The 15313-nt window shown below is 42.1% G+C and overlaps 1 protein-coding gene across 14 annotated transcripts in view; it reads left to right on the top strand.

Annotated features, from left to right (window-relative positions):
* The window catches only part of MAGI1 (membrane associated guanylate kinase, WW and PDZ domain containing 1), a 615875-nt gene that overhangs the window by 544221 nt on the left and 56341 nt on the right, over nt 1-15313 (top strand). The window lies entirely within an intron of this gene.

Here is a 15313-nt window from a genome sequence, read left to right as displayed (position 1 = left end):
TACTGTGTTTCAAGATTTGGCAAAACTTTAAAAAAGTGGAGAACATGTTTTGCTTTTGAGAGAAAGCATGTATTGAAAAGAAGGCTGAACTGGGGGGTATCAGGAGCCCACCACTAGTCCCACCTCTGCTCTTAGTTGCTCTACCCCTCTATCCAGGTTACTGCTCCTGCCTGGAGACTCATTTCTTTATCAACAAATTGGATGTTTTGAACTAGATCATCCTTAGAGCAACCTTTTTTGGCTCTGCCTTTATGCACAAAATGATGTCATTGATATGTTAAAAAAACAAAATTCAACTGAGTACATTTTATAGATTTTACTGGCTCTTTTTAGTGATTCGTGAATCAGGCAGCATCCCACCTAGCAGAGAGAAAGGAGCTCTGAGGAGCTGTACAAAATAGAAGGCTTTTGTATGCAGAAGAGAGTAGGACATGGTAGTTATACCAGCAAAAAGCAGGTTGGTTGTGGTAAGGTCACCTTCCTTTAGGGGGGAAGCAGGCATCTATCAGGCAGGTTACCAGGTAATTCCAGATGGAATGGTTGAAGATTTCATTCCTGGGAGAGGCCCAGATGGTAGCTGAGTATTAAGTCTCAGTTTGGTGACATGGTGCTTAGCATAAGTGACTCCATGTTGAGCCTGTTGTCTCATTTTTAACAATTTCCCCCTTTTAATCGGACTCTCATCCTGAGAGATGTGACCAAAGTTTTAAGGCATTAGCCCCACTCTCAGTGACTGCTCTGAGGTTCTCACAGTTTTTGCTGATCTTTTGTGATGGTACTCATAGCTCATGACATCTTTTGCTAAATCTCTGTGTGGTATTCATAGGTCACAACTTCAGGTTCATGTTTTTTAAATCGGTCATTCTCTTTGTTCCTTTTCTGACGTTCTGATTTTGGGGAATCATTTGCTTGCTGGTTAGCAGCTGCAAGCATGCATTTAAAGCTCTTGAGAGAATATAATGCACCGGGGAGACTATTAGGATTATTATAAACAGGATAATTAGCAGTGTCTGGAATGTACTTTGGAATCAGGGTCCCCAAGACCCAAACCAGTCAGAACCAAGTAAGTCAAAGACCCCGTTGAAGGAGAGGAGTCCCTTTTCTAGACCAACTGGCTTGTTTGGCGATAACCGAGAAGTGTTAATCCAGCGCAGCAAGTGGTGTTGGCCATAGAACAGACACCTCCTTGCTCAGCTAAATGATAATCAAAGGCTATTCTATTACCAAGAACAACTTTGGCCAGAGAGTCTAGGTGTTTTAGCTGGGCAGCTGTAGCTTTAGCAGCAGATTCTGTAAGATCTTCAAGAGTTAGGGAGAGGGTCCTGATCATAGCCTCAGGGCATTTACTTCTAGCCAGGGGCAGTGGTCTTCCAAAGGACGCTAATCTTGAATCTTGAGTATCTTAAGTGGTGATTCCTGTTTTCTCCCTTTTAACAAACTGTTTATAACGAATGTATAGAGAAAAGAGCACAAGATTCTAGAGCCCGTTGATGCAAGTTTAAATCCCAGGTCCTACTTTTATTTGCTCTGTGACCTTAGGCAAGTCATCTGAAAAAAAAAAAAAGGAATAATAATAATTTGCATTTGCATGATGGAGATAAAATAAGATAGCATTTGTGCTAATTGCTCACATAGAAGTAATCACAATAAATCAGTGGTGTTTTACTGGTATTACCTCATATCAGAAGCAACTGGGTAGGGCTGGCTTTTTATTTAAAAAGGGGGGAGGGGACAACTAGTGGCTCAGTCAGTTAAGCATCTGACTCTTGATTTCGGCCCAGGTCATGATCTCAGAGTCCTGAGACTGAGCCTCACATCAGGCTCTGTGCTCAGCAAGGAGTCTGCTTCCCCTGCTTTCTCCCTCACCCTCTGCACCTCCCCTGACTCACGCACACGCACCACACATGTTCTCTCTCTCAAATAAATAAAAGAAAATCTTAAAAAAAAAAAAAAGCTCTACCCAGACGTATAGTATAGTAATCACAGGCATGACCACCAGGCATCTTGTATTTTGGAAGCTCCGCGGGCGATTCTGATGTACAACCAGAGTTGCAACCACTCTTAGGCTCCTGCCCTCGTGGACCTTTCCCATTTAGATTCCATGACATCTAACTTGGCGGAAAATTGGGTTGTAAAACTAAACAGTTATTTTCATTTCTGAATAATACTCTTCTTTTAAAGTCTACAAACAGCAGGTTGCTCGGTCTTCCCTAAGGTCCATCTCATTCAGCTTCGTAGTCACATCTCATACCTTTAGAAACATGATACAGAGATGTTAAAAGCCAGAAATTAGATATGGAGCGGTGGTGGTGATGGTAAGGATCACATTCCTACTGTCACTGATTGAGTACTTGCATGCGCCAGGCTTGTTACCATGGTGTAGGCACACACTTAAATAAGACCTCACTGCACCCCATTGTTCTGACTGCCTTGCACGGCCATCAGTTTGCATTGTGATTCTGAGTAGCGTCCTCTGGGAAATGAAGACGGTGATTGCTAGCCCCTACACTAGGAAAACAAATGAAGAAATTATTTTTGCTTTCAGTGTTGCAACACCATGGCCGAATTTGCGTCTTATAAAGCAAAGGGGAAATTTCTGGTTTGGTTGGAAAAGTATGTATAAGACTCCTCCTTGTTTAAACCACTTGTAATAAAACAGTAAATACTTCCACCATGTGCCAGGCTTAGTTGGCTCCAAACATCTTATATATCATGATTTAAAAGAGCCCCACGAGGTAAGTAAAATCTTAGCTCCATTTAGGCACAAAGGATGCAGAGGCCCAGAGAGAGGACAATGACTTACCCAGAATCCCACAGCTGGCTAGTGGCAAAGTCAGGATTTGAACCCAGAAGTTCTGGTCCTAGAGATTGGGCTCTTAACCACTATGCTAAGCAGCATTTTGGCTTATAGATGAGAGACTTCAATACCATAACTATTAAGGAGTATATCTTACATATAAAGTCATGAATAAGTTCTGAAGTCCGTGGGCAAATTGATGTCACTTAATTTTTCATCAAAGTGTACTGATGATATTTAGTTCATTAAATCATCATTGATCCATATAGGAAAAGCAATATCTAATCTCATCATCTAAGTACGTCATTAGCATTAGATCTTTGTGTATATTTTTTTCCTTTTGAAGTGATGCAAAACCATCATAATTAGAACTGCAGTGAGCTGTGTGCCTGAGTTAAACCCGAGTGATCAGGTGCCTCTCTTCTCTTCACCCTCTGGTCTTGGGCTGGAGAATGAATTGCAAATTGCACCGCTTAAGTGTGTGACTGCTAGAGTCTCTCAAATTGAGCTGCAGGGCCTCCAAAAGGAGAATTCAGGTTGGTTGCAGAGTGATACCCTAATCGCGATAGAGTTCTGCGTATTAACATCAGCAAATTCTGTCAGCTCTCCCTCCCCGTATGCCCCGGCTCTCCTCTACCTCCCACTTCTTCCCTGGCCTCTGCCATCCATCATATAGCTCCTGGCCTTGCAGTGGCCTTGCAACCCATCCCAGAGCTTCCCGCAGTCCATTCTCCGACTAGAGTGATTGCAAGTCAATTGCATCACGTAGGTCCTCATGTCAAAATGACTTCTCATCATCCAGGGTCAGCTCCAAGGTCCTGTGCCAGGGCCCTAGCACTTGCCCTTATCTCTCTCTGAATGTTTCTTCTTCAAGGGAGCCACGGGGCTCTCCGATTCACAACCTTCAGGCTTCGGCTCACAGGTTCTTTCCTCCAAGAAGCTTGCTCTGACCTCCCCATAGAAAATAACATGGAACCCCAGCATCACTTTCTGCTCTGTGCTTCTCCCTCATGGCACCCACACTTACTTGTGACCTCCCTGAGAGCAGGGACTTGGTCTCAGTCATTACTTCATCCCTGCCACCTGAGATCATGCTGGCACATTGTGGGTATTCAGAAGGTCATATATGTTAAATGAAAAATATAAATTAACATTAGGCCCTTTGTTTTTGTAAGTGCTGGTCCTCAAGAGAACTCTCTGAGGTGAGCACTGTGGTTTTTAAATTTTATAAGAATTAAGTTTTTATTTTAATTCCAGTTAACATACAGTGTTATCTTAGTTTCAGGTGTACAGTATAGTGATTCAGCACTTCGATGCATCACCTGGTGCTCATCACAAGTGCCCTCCTTAATCCCCATCACCTGTTTAACCCATCTCCCCACCCACCTCCCCTCTGGTAACTATCAGTTTGTTCTCTGTAGTTAAGAGTCTGTTTCTTAATGTCTTTGTCTCTTTTTCCCTTTGCTCATCTTAAATTCCACCTGTGAGTGAAGTCATACAGTATTTGTCTTTCTCTTATTTCACTTAGCATTATTTGCCCTGGCTCCATCCATATCATTGCAAATGGCAAGATTTCATTCTTTTTTATGGCTGAATAATATTCCATTGTATAGAGATACCACATCTTCTTTATCCATTCATCAGTTGATGCATGCTTGGGCTGCTCCCCTATCTTGGCTATTCTAGATAATGCTGCTATAAACATAGAGGTGCATGTATCCCTTTGAATTAGTGTTTTTGTATTCTTTGGGTAAATACCCAGTAGTGTGATTGCTGGATCATATTTTTAACTTTTTGAGGAACCTCCATACTGCTTTCCACTGTGGCTTCACCAGTTAGGATTCCCACCAACAGTGTAAGAGGGTTCCTTTTTTCTCCACATCTTCGCCAGCACTTGTTTCTTGTGTTGTTGATTTTAGCCATTCTGACAGGTGCGAGGTGGTATCTCATTGTAGTTTTGATTTGCATTTCCCTAATAATGAGTGATGTTGAGCATCTTTTCATGTGTCTGTTAGCCATTTGTATGTCTTCTTTGGTGAATTGTCTGTTGATGTTTTGTGCCCATTTTTAATTGGATTATTTGTTTCTTTGGGTGTTGAGTTTTATAAGTTCTTTATATATTTTGGATACTAACCCTTTATTGGATATGTCGTTTGCAAATATCTTCTCCCATTTTGTAGCTTGCCTTTTAGTTTTGTTGATTGTTTCCTTTGCTGTGCAGAAGCTTTTTATTTTGATGTAGTCCCAATAGTTTACTTTTGCTTTTGTTTCCCTTGCCTCAGGAGACATACTAGAAAAAACTTGTGAGAGCTGATGTCAAAGAGGTTACTGCCTGTGCTCTCTCCTAGGATTTTTATGGTTCTCACATTTAGGTCTTTCAACCATTTTGAATTTATTTTTGTGTGTGCTGTAAGAAAGTGGTCCAGTTCCATTCTTTTGCATATTACTGTCCCGTTTTCCCAATACCATTTGTTGAAGAGACTGTCTTTTTCCCATTGGATATTCTTTCCTGCTTTGTCGAAGATCAGCTGACCATATAGTTGTAGGTCCATTTCTGGGTTTTCTCTTATGTTCCATTGATTTGTGTGCCTATTTTTGTGCCAGTACCATACTGTCTTGATCATTACAGCTTTGTAATGTAGCTTGAAGTCCAGAATTGTGATGCCTCCAGCTTTCCTTTTCTTTTTCAAGATTGCTTGGACTATTCAGGGTCTTCTGTGGTTCCATATAAGTTTTAGAATTATTTGTTGTAGTTCTGTGAAAAATGCTCCTGTTATTTTGATAGGGATTACAATAAATGTGTAGATTGCTTTGGGAAGTATAGACATTTTAATAATATTTGTCCTTCCGATCCACGAGTAAGGAATATCTTTCCATTTCTTTAAGTTGTCGTCAGTGTCTTTCATCAGTGTTTTATAGTTTTATAGTTTTCAGAATACAGGTCTTTCACCTCTTTGGTTAGGTTTATTCCTAGGTCTCTAATTATTTTTGGTGCAATTATAAATGGGATTGTTTTCTTAATTTCTTTCTGCCACTTCATTATTAGTGTAGAGAAATGAAACATTTCTGCTGATTAATTTTGTATCCTATAACTTTACTGAATTACTTTATCAGTTTCACCATTTTTTGGTGGAATCTTGGATTTTCTGTATATAGTATGATGTCAGCTGCAAATAGTGAAAGTTTTACTTCTTCCTTACCAATTTGGGTGCCTTTTATTTTTTGTTGTTGTTGTCTTGAATGCTGTGTTATTATAGCTAAGGAAACAGGCAGTGGGAGTCTGACCACCTCAAAAACACATAGCAAAAAGATAACAGTCTGAATCCCAATCCAGGTCTGTTTGCCTACAAAGCTCTCTGTCACAGGCTGCTCTAAATGACAAGGAAACACATTGACTGGCATGTCCATAGGCGAAGATACTGGAAAATCATTTCAGTGAGTCCTATTGGTCCAGTTAAACCTATTCTCCAGCATCCCGTTCAGTAGTTACTAGCCACATGTGGCTATTTAATTAAAATTAAATACAATGCAAATTCCAGTTCAGTTCTTCAGTCCAACTGGCCACATTTCAAGAGCTCAGTAGCTACATGTGCTGTTATGGAACATTTTTATCCTCATAGAAAGTGCTATTGGGCAGCTCTGCTCTAGGGGCTTTGATTATTTTACCCTCAAAAGGGGATGTTCATTGTGCTTATTTTACCCTTTCTCTTATTGTTATACCTTTGAATGGAAGAAAAATATAGAATTGAAGGCAAGTTCATGGGGAATAGATATCTTTAAAAAAAAAGATTTTATTTATTTTAGAGAAGGGAAGAGAGAGAGAGAGAGAGAGAGAGTGTGTGTGTGTGTGTGTGTGTGTGTGTGTGTGTGTGTGTGTGTGTGAGCAGGGGGAAGGGCAAAGGGAGAGGGACAGAGAGTCCCAAGCAGACTCTGTGCTGGGCATGGGGCCTGACACAGGGCTCGATCTCATGACCCTGAGATCATGACCTGACCTGAGCCGAAATCAAAAGCCAAACTGACTCAACCAACTGAGCCACCCAGGCACCCCGGAAATGGATATCTTTTATATAGATAATAAGAGGTCCTATTTATTAAATCCTTCCATGTGTAGGCAGCAGTCTAAGCTCTTTGCATGTGTTAATCGGGTAGTAGGGGGTGGGCAGGAATTGAGACTCAGAGAACTTAAAAGACTTACAAGTATTAGCACATGGGGCTGTCTGCTCTGTTCGAGTGAGACAGCCTCATCAAGTTTTAAGGGGAATTTTAGGGCCTCCACCTAGCTAAGAAGTATCTCATCTTTGAATACGGGACTGATATTGTCTAAGGAGCTTAATTTCAATTGTTTCATGATGTAAAGTATCCTTAATCCAAAAAGGGGAAGAAACTTTAAAACATGGGAAAATTCACCCTAAATTCTTATATATATATATTTATATTTATATTTATTTATATTTATATAAATGTATAATCTGCCACATGGCTATCAGCAACTTACAGTTTGGCAAAACTGTTTAAAAGGGAAGATGTTGACGTCCCCCTGGTGTATTTGATTCCTAATCTCAAAGTAATTGACCTCCCTGCTGCTACCTATGATGCTTAGTTTCCCTCACAGTTTTAGAAGTCAAGTCCTCTTGTCAGATCCAGCACCCTGCCTCATATCTTCCTAGCTGTTGAAAATTGTTCATGTTAAAATTAGCAAACTTCCTAGCCCTTCCACAGTGCTAAACAGGAGGGTATTTGCATTTCCTAGTAAGGAGCCTTCTGGTCTTTATTATTAATACAGTTTTAAGTAGCTAATTTGGTTTATTGTTATGGTTTAAAGTTATCAAGGGTTTTATTTGAGGATTCTTTATAGGATATTAGGTCACATTTATATTCGAGGTGACATAGCAAGAGATGAGACAAATATAAAAGTATCTGTATTTTGGTTCAGTCTTTCATTATACAAAGCCTAAAAATTACCTCCCACTTTCAGCATCTTAAGGAACTCTGGGTTTTGGTCTTAAAATTTTTTAACAGAATTTTGGTCTTATAATTTTTAAACCTAAGTGGACTTCACTTATTTGCTCTCACATTTATACAGTTTTAGACTTGATTGGATGGTTTCAGTTTTATTCCTATTATAGTCATAATGCACAGTGGTAAACACACCTAAACTGCCCTTTTTTTTTTTTTTTTTTTTTTGGTAAAGGAATGTCTCAGCCTCCTTGAAGGTAAACTAACGCACTGAGGTGTTTGCTTTTGTGCATTATTTATTACAAATGTGTGTGTGATTTATAATTCTCATTAAGGAGTGGTGACATCCCCTCCCCTTTCTGGAAGAGTATAGGAAATTCAGGTTAGAATTCTTGGCATGCTAGCAGACTGTAGAATTATCATTCTGTTCTTCTCCTGATGGGCATGAATTTGAATGTGAAACAGTTGTTTTGTTTTCTCTTCTGAGGGGAACATGGTCTAGGCACTGGGAATAGAGCAGAACAAACAAGCTCCTGATTTCATGAAGCTTTTATTCTAGAGGGAGGAGGGATAGGGCAGAAATAAATAGATGAACAGGGAACTACCGGCCACAGATAATAAAGAAAACGAAACCAGGTAAAGTGAGCAGGAGTGGTAGGGTCCGAGTGAGAGGGCTCCTTTTGTTCTTTTTTTTTTTTTTAAAGATTTTATTTACTTATTTGACAGAGACAGCGGGAGAGGGAAAACAAGCAGGGGGAGTGGGAGAGGAAGAAGCAGGCTTCCCGCAGAGCAGGGAGCCCGATGCGGGGCTCCATCCCAGGACCCTGGGATCATGACCTGAGCCGAAGGCAGACTCTTAACTACTGAGCCACCCAGGAGCTCCTTTTGATTGGGAGAGAAAATTAGAGTGACCCCCCCCACGAAGGAAGCCACAGTACAAAGGGAGCAACTATTTCAGGAAGAGGGGACAGTTAATGCAGAGGCCCTAAGGAAGAAATGGAACAGAGGCCAGGGTGACTGATGGAAGGGGAACGAGGGGTGTGGGGATGGCCCTCAGAGATTGCAGCGTGGGACCAGGAGCTCCAATTTCATTTTCATGTGAGGGCCTGTGTCAGTGAAGCAGGGGAGGGATAAGCTCTCATTGACAGTCTTTGACCATCCCTCTGCATATATGTATAGAGTGTATTCTAGAAGAACAGGTGGGGAGGAGGGAGGCCTCTCAGGGCCACTGCAGTGGTTTGAGAAGGGCCTTGGCAGCATGGACCAGAGTGACACGAGTGCTGACAGAGGGAGTGAGGGACTGAGGATGGCTTTAGGAGCGTCAACAGGACTTGAGAGCGGGCTGCCGAATAGAGGTCTACAGACTTCTCCTGTAAAGGGCCAGATGGTAAATACCATAGCTTCATGGGCTCTACGGTCTGTCCCCACCACTCTACTCTGTCCTTGTAGCAGATGACACACAAGCAAATGGATCGCTTGTGTCCCAAGAAAACTAATGTTTGGTCCACAGGCTGCATTTTGCCGACCTCTCCTGAAGAAGGAAGGGAAAGGGGAGGAGCCAAAAATGACCGCTGGGTTTTAGCCTGGACACTTGGATGGACACACGGGCAGTTTGCTAGGATTTGGCTACTGAAGGAAGAGTGGGTAGGCCTTGAACTCAGGAATCCAGGGCTCCTTCTCATGCATGTAAATTGTGGGGTACACATGTGACATCCAAGTGAGCAGAAACACAGGCAGTTTTCTGGGGTCTGGGGTTCCATCATGGCGAGGTTAGGGCAGGAGAACTCCATGTAGGAGCCATTTGTCCTATCAGTGAGTGTGCTTCAGAGTGTGAGCTGTGTTTAGCTGTTTTTCTTCTCTGTTGAATTTCATAGTTCAAATAGTATTTGTGACAGGCTGCTTCCCAGTTGAATCATTCCTGGTCTTAATCAAGAATTGAGCACATCCTTTGTGCAAGCTCTAAGATAAGGAGAGAGAAAACAAGGGTACTCGCAATGTAATTAGGGAGACGAGAATAACACATGAATTTTACCAGCAGTAACATGTAGTCTAAATCTCTGGCACAGATGTGGGTAACAGGTGACTGCGGGGGGGGGGGGGGGGGGAGTGACAATAGAGACTTTTTGCATGACACGAGGCTAGCGCAGTGTTTCAATGGCAGCACTACCGATCTTTTGAGCGAGATAATTCTTTGTTGCCCCGGGGTCTTTCCTGTGCACTGTAGGAATCGCAGCAGCATCTCTGGTCTCTACCCAGTAGATGCCAATAGCATACCCTCCACAGCGCACCACACCCTGAATTGTGACAACAAAAAATGTCTCTAGACATTGACAAATGACCACTTGGGGGCAAATTGGCCCTGTATGAGAACTACTAGATCAGAGCTTGGAAGTATAAAAAGCGTTTGGAGTTGCACACTGGTAGTCCACAGGCAATATCGGTCTGACCCACTCATGTATTTTTCAGTAGTCTCTTAAAATTTTTAAAAATTTGAATGCATTTACTTGGCACCAACAATTCCAGCTTGCCACAGTCCTCCCATATCCTTTTGTCTTCCATCCGGCCTGGCATACTCTGGCCCGCACCGGCGCATAGCCCACAGGCAGCTGAGTTTGAGACCCAAAAACAGCGTGCATGAAGACACCAATGGAGGTGCACAGGCTTGCCATGGACACGTTTTCTAGGAATCACCTTTTGCCATCATCGTCTCAAAATTCTAGGAACTGACTAGCTTTCCTTTTTGGTTTAATTTATACTTTTTTTTTTTTTCAGCAGAAGAAACAAAGTATCTTCAGACCTTTTTTTCTTAACTTTGGAGTTAATTTTCTTACTATCTTACTTTGGTTCCATGTGAAAATTAACTTATTAGTTACCACCTGCTATGTGGGGTACGTTATTGTGGTGGCTTCTCCCTTCTCTGATAATAGTTTTGCGACCTTACTGCATTGAGTTTCTCTCTATTGCAAGAGGCATCTTTGTAGCCTCTGTGTGAAGTGTTTTTCAGTTCTGAACGTTTCCAAAACTGTGATCTGAGGCAGTGTTTACTCTGTGTAATATTTTTTTCACCTTCCTTCATTTCCCTCAAATTAAATCACACGTTCTTTACCACCATCTGGAGTAAAGTCGTTGACATGGTTTTGATTGAGCCTGTCTTTGCATTGCCACCTGCAGTTTTAAAAAGGATCCCCCATCTGTCGCTAACCTGGTATTCCTGCTCAGATATTAATCACACCCCCTATCTGTGAACATAATCCTGTTGGGTTCAGAAATCTTGGTAGAGTCTTAATGTCTTTGAGATAGCACTGGGTCCTTAGTTATCTTGTGTTTCCACTGGCAACTTGGAACATGCCTTTTTTGTGCCGAGTTGTTACCTGGGTTTATTGCATACTCCTGTTCTTACTGTGTTTTGAATATTCTCAATGTTTTTTGTTTCTCGCCATGTGCAGTCAATGCTGTTCATTCTTTCTTTCGTTCAGTGAACTTCAGCACTGTGCTAATCTCTCATTAGAGATGAATGACATGCAAGTAAACATTTAAAGTACACCGTGGTCAGTCACACCCTCCCCATTTTCTCATGGGGCAAAGTTGTTCGAAAGATCCTTTCTCACCGAATCATAGAGCAGCCGTGGTGATAACTAGGGAGCCCTACATGATCCAGTTATAAGACTCATGATAGAGGGAGTCCCTTTCTGTCCCTTGTGTTGGCTATCAACTCACCTAATGCAGCAGCCTGAGTTTTTATTAGACTTGTATTTTGGCAGTTGATATGTTCAAGGGCTCTGACATGCTGTATTCATCTAAAAAGCTTTTGTATAGTTTCATAAACACTAATCAGTTCGTTAAAATCATTTGAAGACAGCTGGAATGAGGTCAGTGCTCCCTTAGATAGATATGTATGTTGGTTCTAATTTTAAAAATGTTCTCTGTGATTACTTGTGCCATAGATACCGTGTACCAAAGTGGGAAATGATTGCATTAAAAAATCACAGAACTGCCCATTGATTAATAGGATTTTTTGTAGTTTGCTCCCCTGCAGAGCAACTTTCACTTAGACTTGGCTATTGAAGAAGGAAGAAAGAGTTGTGTTTTAGATTCATTTATTTGTTTTAGAGAGAGAGAGAGCATGCATAATCAGGTGGGGAGGGGCAGAGGGAGAGGGAGAGAGAGAGTCTCAAGCAGACTGGGTGCAGAGCCTGGCTCAGGTCTCCATTTCACGACCCTGAGATCATGACCTGAGCTGAAACCAAGAGTCGGATGCTTAACCAATTGAGCCACCCAGGCGCCCTAGAAATGGTTGTTTTTTCGTCTCAGAATTTCTCAAACTACGCACTGTTGAGGTCATGGACTGGATAATTCTTTTCCTGTGCATCACAGTCTTCTTGGCAGCATCCCTGGTCTGTACCCACTCGATGCTGGTAACAGCCTCTCCTCCTCCCTCATGGGAATATCCAACAGTGTCTTCAGACTTGGCCAGTGTCCCCTGAAGAGCAACATCAAGTTCGTTTGGGAAGCACTGCTTTCATCCCTTTGGCACCCATCTTATTTTTGCTACTGGAAATGCTATGTTGTATTTTTTTTTTTTAAGTGCAAATGAAATCAGTTTGTGGATTGCTTTTGGTTGAACTTGGATGGAAGAAATTTCATATGAGAAGTCCCCGTTTCTTCTCAGTCATTGCTTCTGCTCAGGAATGGAAGTAGCAGCTTGACCCGTTGTCAGAATCACGCTTCTCTCCTCTTCTCTGCCACTGGCTAATAGTACATCCCGGGCCAGCCGTGGGTCCTGTCCCTGGGCTTCTGCATTGCCATCCAGCTGTACCTTCCTCAGCACTATCGTGAAGACGGAACAAGAGGAGGGCTCGTGGTAGCTGCTGTGCTGCCCTATCCTGATGGAGGCTGTTCTTGGTCCTGCAGATTAAACAGAACTTAAGAGAAAGGAGGTGGAGGAGTTACTCAGGTGGTCCTGCTTCTCAATACTTCTGGCATAATTTTCTGCAATAGAGAAGAGATAAGGAAAGGCAAAAAGGAGGAACCTCAAGGGAAAAAGTAGCTGGGGATGTGTTCCTTCTGATCTGGGATGACAAGGTTTTCAGTAAACTGTTTACTGAAATCAGGACAGAACAGGACTAGTCACGAAGTTTTTCAAAGATGTCCTTCCTGGCTTTTATTTCTGCTGAAATATACTTTTACTTACGGAATGGTAGTTGATCGTTATTAGTCCTCCTTTTTAATATTTGTAGTTTGCAAAATAAGGAATTGGCAGATTGTGGTCATTTGCTCAAATCTGTCTTGTGAAAATTTGGTGGTTCATGGAGTCCCAAATCTAGGAATCACTGATGCAGGGCAGGAGGCCCTCAGGAGGTTGGGAAGACAGGAAAGGAAGGAGAAGGCACTGAAGTAATACCTGAGTGGGGGTCTGGAATCCAAACCATAGGAAAGGCAACGGGAACTTTCCCCTTCTCTGACCATTGCTTCCATGGCCTCTTACGAAGCTACGTTTGGGTTCAAGACCAACTATAGATCCACAACTCTCCTAGGGGTTGCCCTTACATAATACCACCTTTATTAGTCAGATTCTTCCATGAATTCTTTTGTCCTGAGAATGTTAACTTCAGTAGCAAGGGAAAAACTGGGTGAGCCATGCATGGGGCACCCCGAAATATCCATGGCTGATTTCTTGTATGTAAAAAGCAGTCTCAGAAACTTCACAATAGCTTTAAAAAATCATTTCCAATGTGTTTTCTTGCATTAAGTTCTCCCTCTGAGTTGACTCTAAGCCTGATTAGAGCAACAGGAACCAGCCAAAATCAGACAGGAGAGGAAGCAAAAGATCCTGGTATTAGATCTCCACTGTGAGAAATTTGTTGAGTATCTTCCTCTCTGAAAATACTTCCTGGGTGAGGATGTATTTCATTTCCAGTGTGAATTTCTAATACTTACCCTCCCTGCCATAAATACAAAGTATTCCTTCAAGGTAGTGCCCTGTGATACATCTTGTTCCCAGATATTTTATTAAATAAGCTTGCAATTCTTGAATTTTCCCTGCATCTTAAATGTACTTGACCTATAAAAATGATTTCTAATTGAGATTCATCCTGAGTGGGACAGTGTGTGTGTGTTGGGGGGGTAAAACAGATTCCCATTTTCTGCCTTTAAGCAAACACAATTGGCAAAATGAGTATTGACTCACCGAAACCTGAAATCTAATAGTTGAACAAAGCCTAAATTTCCGCTACTTCCCAAAGCTATGTTGGGCAGCAATTCATTAGAAGTTGACGAAGTAGAGCAAACAGCTTTTTTTCTTCGTAATTCACATAATCACTTAGACCAGTTCAGATATTGTTTCAGCAAGAAGATTTTAAAGACATCTAATATCTCCATGGGAGATGAATGGGTCCGTTCATCACAAGTCCTTTGCTTTATGGAAAAACCTGACCCTTTAGTAAATGGCTCTTTAGGTCTGACTTCCAGACAGTTTGAATAATGTAGTGCTGCAGGATTCCCAGGTTGGATCGCCTTGCTGTTGTTAACCATGACCTGTGTTTTCCAAAGCTAATATGGTTTCCTAAATTTAAGAGATTTGAAGTATAGTTTGATATGGTGCCGGCTGGCTTCAGTAACAATTAAACAGTCTGATAATAAAGTTAATTGAAATGACCAAATTATAGACACCCTTACAGAGCAAATTTCCCTCCCATTTTGCAGAAAGTGCATGGTGACAGAAAAGTGATCATCACGCCAATAAGGCTGTTAAAACTGCTCAAGAGATTCATGCATTTAGCTGAAGGACAGGACCTGAAATACTCTTTTTCATCAGTGTCTGTTTGCTTTTTGTGGGGAAGGGGAAGGCGTCTAGAGCCTTTTAACCCAGTGTTGGCATACAAGTTGCTTTTCTAAGGAAAGATGTAAAGGTATCCTTAATTGAAGAATTACTGAGACTCTGAAAGAGTGCCTGAGAACATATCCATTTGCTGGAGCTGAGAGCTGTGGAGTTTCTTCGTGAGTCTTCAGTTGATTCTGAGACTGGAGCCATCCGTTGTGATGGGAATTTAGAACACAAGGTGGCACAAGTGGGACCTTGCTCTCTGCACGGAGGGAGGCAGCCGTGAGTTGAGCTGAGCCTGGCAGTTCACCGGTCAATCCAGGAGCAGCCCAAGGATCGAGAGTCACAGCAGCAATGTCCACGATCAAAAGGAAGACCACGCTGCTCCTCCCCTTTGCCTCATCAGCCCTTCCTGCAGCCCACAGGCTACAAACGCATTTCATAAGCTCTGCACATTCACACATTCATCCAGAAGGTATTTGCGGAACTGTTGACCAGATACTGTTTTAGGGCTGGAGACTAGCCCTACAGTGAGATAGACCAGGTCCCTGAAATGAAGACCGTAAGTAAGGAAATGATAACGATTAACAAAATAAACAATAGACAAACAGAATAACCTGAGAGAATCACGGGGTCTGTGAAAACAACGAAACTGGGCTGCATGAATAAAGTGTGATAAGAAGGTTCACCTCTAGGGGTGCCTGGCTGGCTCAGTCGGTAGAGCTTGCGATTCTTGGTCT

This window comes from Callorhinus ursinus, unplaced genomic scaffold (assembly GCF_003265705.2).
Source record: "Callorhinus ursinus isolate GAN/ISIS: 27379988/994484 unplaced genomic scaffold, GSC_fseal_2.0 scaffold15, whole genome shotgun sequence".
NCBI lineage: Eukaryota > Metazoa > Chordata > Mammalia > Carnivora > Otariidae > Callorhinus > Callorhinus ursinus.
The sequence above is the reverse complement of the archived record's forward strand: the minus strand, read 5'-3'. Positions and strand labels throughout refer to the sequence as shown.